The following is a 4,784-nucleotide window of genomic DNA, read 5'->3' on the forward strand; positions in this document are numbered from 1 at the left end:
ACTGGGTCACATCTCCATGAAAGCAATGTGATCACAAGGTCTTACCCAACAATAGGTCTGTCTGCACAAGGATGGGTTAAGAAAATATGGCCTTCTAAGGCATATATGATAGCTTTAAACCAGCATCCCTACTGTGAATTGTTTCTTCTTCTATATTTGAGCCAATCTTTATTCAGGCCCTTAAAAGTGTTACTCTTTTTCAATTCTGGGTTTCTGCACACACATGGTTTTCTGTTGGGAAGACCCTTCCCTCTTCATTAGGTGGTGTTCTAGTTTGCTAGCTGCCAGAATGCAATATACCAGAGATGGAACAGCTTTTAAAAGGGGAACTTAATAAGTTCTAAGGCCATGGAAATGTCCATAGCAAGTCTATAGAAATATCTGATTTAAGGCATCCAGGAAAAGATACCTTGGTTCAAGAAGGCCAATGAAGTTCAGGGTTCCTCTCTCAAGTGAAAGGGCACATGGCAAACATGGTGGCATTTACTGGCTTTCTCTCCAGGCTTCTTGCTTCATAAAGCTCCCCAGGAGTCATTTTCCTTCTTCATCTCCAAAAGTTGCTGATTGGTGAACTCTTTGCTTCATGGTTCTGTAGTGTTCTGAAGCTTTCTCTAAAATACCTCTTCTTTTATAGGGTTCCAGTAAAGTAATCAAGACCCACACAGAATGGGTGGAGACATGTCTCCATCTAACAAAGTTGAAAACCCACAATTGATTCAGCTCTATCTCCATGGAGATAACTTAATAAAATTTCCCACCTATAGTACTGAATAGGGATTAGAAGAAATGGTTGCTCCCACAAGATTGATTAGGATTAAACCACGGCTTTTCTAGGGTACATAAATCCTTTTAAATTGGCACAGGTGGTTAACTCTAACCCATGTTTTAGATCCAGCTTGGAATTTACTTTCTCTGGAATATAGACTAAGATTCTGCCAAATTGCTGAAGCTGGCTCAAAATGCCCTCTACTATGCTTTAAAATTCTCCTGTGTTTGCATTTAACACACTGCAATGTAGTCACGTATGTACTGTCTGGTCCACCTTATAGACCATTAATTCTATGAGGCAGGACTGTATTAGGTATCCAGCTGGTAGCACATTATTAGGATAGCCTTTCCCAACTGAAACTCGTTTGATACAAAAACATTTTTCTGATGATGGGCTAGTGATTCTGGGGACTTTAGGAATGGATACATTCCTAAATGAATTATCAAATTAATGTGCTTCAGGAGAACCTTATAAAATTTGGAGAACATTTTCTATCATTAGCCTACATTTGAACATCATGAAGTGCCTGCTTAACACGTTGATATACATTTGCAATCTGAAAGTGCTGCTCTGGCATCTTTGCACAAGGAAGGCATGCTCCTATAATGCATCCATTTGATATACTAAGGTGTGATAAAAATTTCCAGGGGAAACACTGTTCTGCAGCTAAAAAGTTAGAAAATCCTGGCCAGGGCATTTCAGAGATGCAGAATGGATGTGCTCTTAAATTTAATCCATTTCTGTGGGTTTAAACTCACTGTAAGTAGGATATTTAGATGAGGTTACCTCAGTTAATGTGTGACCCACCTCATTCAGGATGGGACTTGAGCCTCTTACTGGAGTCCTTTATGAATGGAATGGAGTCCTTTATAAATGCAATGAAGAGAAAGAGAAAGAGAAAGAGAAAGAGAGAGAGAGAGAGAGAGAGAGAGAGAGAGAGAGAGAGAGACAGAGAGAGAGACAGAGAGAGAGACAGAGAGACAGAGAGACAGAGAGACAGAGAGAGAGACAGAGAGAGAGACAGAGAGAAAGAGAGAGAGAGAGAGAGAGAGAGAGAGAGAGAGACAGAGAGACAGACAGAGAGAGAGAGAGAGACAGAGAGAAAGAGAGAGAGAGAGAGAGAGAGAGAGAGAGAGAGAGAGAGAGAGAGAGAGAGAGAGAAAGAGAAAGAGAGAGAGAGCTATGGAAGCAAGAAGCTGAAAGCAATAAAACCTGGAAGAGATGGAAAAGACCAGCAGACACTGCCGTGTGCCATGCTGTAAGATAGAGCAGCCAAGGATTGCTGGCAGCCAGTCTTCAGAAAGCAAATCTTGCCTTGATGATGCCTTGATTTGGACATTTTCCTGGACTCTAACTGTAAGTGAATAAATTCCCATTGTTCAAGTCGACCATTTCAAGGCATTTGCTTTGAGCAGACTAGGAAAGTAAACTGCAAGGCCATTTCTAAAACTAGGCATAAAAGACACTTTGATATTCTTCTCTTTACTACATTAGGGGAGCCAAAAGTCCCAGAGCGACTGTAATAATTACAGAGCCTGGAGGAAAGGTTAATAAAAGGTAAAAGGAAAAACAAAGGAACAACATGACCACACTCCCTTTCCCACCATAGATTTTCTCTCTGTCCTCCATTGTGGCGTTTTGGGCCAGGGAGGGGGGTGTTAATTTGGAGGAGAGATTGAATTTTCGTATTAGAATTGCCTGGACATTTCTGCTTCTGAATATGAGACCACTTGTTAATAAACTGAGAAGACTGAAAAACTAGGGGGATCTGTCCGAGGTTTCATTCAGGAGCAGGCAAGAATGATTTGGCTGAGCAAGTTTAGCAGAAACCTGAGAAGAAACACATTTGCTTTCCTCTTGCACCCTGTTGGGTCCAGCTCGTTCAATCAACCAGTTACACTTAGTTTCCTTTCTTGTTAATTTCCTGCTGGGGCCATGCTGAGGGCAAAAGACTGGGTGTGAAATCCTTTGGTTTGGAAGGTTTTCTTAGAGTAGTATTTCCCAAGTGTGTCCCATGTTCTATTGGATGCTAATAAGTGCCAATTGAAAAGAGTTCTCTGTGGCCAAATAATGTGGGAAACCATTGGGCTAAATAAAGCTCAATTGCATTCTTTACTGCAGTCCTTTCCAAAGCCTTTAAAATACTAAATATGATATGAGGATATTAGGATAGCCTTTCCCAACTGAAACTCATTTGATACGAAAACATTTTTCTGATGATGGGCTAGTGATTCTGGGGATACTTTAGGAATGGATACATTATAGGTGCATGCCTTCCTTGTGCAAAGATGCCAGAGCAGTGCTTTCAGATTACAAATGTGTGGCAGGATAATATGTTGAGACATTAACTGAGATTTTTGCCCTTGCTTCTCAGCCTATACATGTCATGCAGCAATTTCAGGTCTGCTCTGTTATAACTCACTATCCTGAGCAAGAGGGCTTCTTTTAGATGTTTTGTTCTCGCAGGTGTGCACTGAAGACCTCCATGGAGTGCCAATTCACAGAAGTATCAATGGGAGCTGCGCCATGGTGCAGCCCATTTCCCTGTGAGCGTCTTCTGGAAAATGAGGTGGATGACCTACTTGCTCTCAAATCACCAAATTCTATGCCCATCCTGAGGCTCATTCCTTTCTTTGCAGGACCTCCTTCTGAGATACCCACCAATCTGCATGTGCCCTGTTCTCCTGGGATATATTTTTGAGATTCTGGAGTATAGTAGCATGGCCTTTTAGTATAAGGCTTGCTTGGGGCGTGGGGAGGCTCAGGGCACCAAGGTCCTTAGCACAAAAGCTCTGGAACTGGGCAACGATGGAGATCCCGTGCAGAGTGAAGTCTGGCATGGATGAAACAGCAGCATCTGTCATTTGGACAGGGGGCCCCAAGGAGAAAATTCCATTTGACTAGGACAATTCTTTTCAAGGTCCAACTTAAAATTTCCTCAATACCTCACATGCAACTTTTGCCCTTGTGGTAAAAAATCCTATGGTTGAATAATAAAGCACTGCTAGAGGAAGGGAACCAACAGCCCAGGAACACGTTACTGCCTTCCTATGCTTGTTGTTGATACTTGGTGGAGCTTGGGAAATTACCGGGGTAAACACGGACCCTCCCGTGTGCTTGTGGAGAACACTTTCCAGAGCCACCGAGCCTGATCAGCTTCCCCCTCACCTCTCCACACGGCATCTCACCCCCTCCTCTACAGCCTGTATTCCCAGAACCTCCAGGCACTGAGGAGGATAAAAGAAGAGAATGTGGCATGATTTAGAGGAGTTAAAACAAACACCCTGTGAGTGTCTCAAGAGAACAGGGCACCTGAAAAAAAGAAATGCACAATTCATCTCAGATTTCCCTTCAACACAGAACTGCCATCTCCAGAGGCAGATATGAAGGAGGTTGTGACCCAAGAATTCTCTGTTCAGCCAAATTGTCGGCCAGGTGTGAAGCCATAAAAAGACACTTTCAGAAATGAACTCTCTTAGAAAGGGTGCCACTTTCTTTTTCTTCCTGGAAACTGCTCAGAGACATATTTCAGTTGACCAAGAGAGAAATTGAATCATGGATTCATGAGCTGATTACGCCAAACACTGCAAAGAAAATCTCAGTATATGCCAAAGAGTAAAAAATAGCACAAGCCAGGTTTTCTGACTGAGATGCAACAGAATGAAAAGCATATATAATTAATGAATAAAAAATAATTTTCACATTGACCTGCTGGATGTAAGATAAAATAATAGTGCAATTATAGGCTATTTAGCAAATGAAGAAATGGATACAAATGAAAACATTTCAAAGTTTAATCATCATCATTTCATCTATGAATAAAAAGTTATCAAACCATCTGGTTCTACTTGTGCCAAGGGAGAGAGGGTGGGGTAATAGCCCCTACTTCCCCTACAAAATGAGGGAAATAGGAGCATTTGGCACCTGAATTGCCCCCCAAATAGGAAAGCTTTGAGAGAGGGTAGATGAATTTATTCGATAGAAGTTAGCTGAGGGGAAAGAAGAAGTATATTAG

Source organism: Tamandua tetradactyla, chromosome 13 (assembly GCF_023851605.1).
Source record: "Tamandua tetradactyla isolate mTamTet1 chromosome 13, mTamTet1.pri, whole genome shotgun sequence".
NCBI classification, from domain to species: Eukaryota; Metazoa; Chordata; class Mammalia; order Pilosa; family Myrmecophagidae; genus Tamandua; species Tamandua tetradactyla.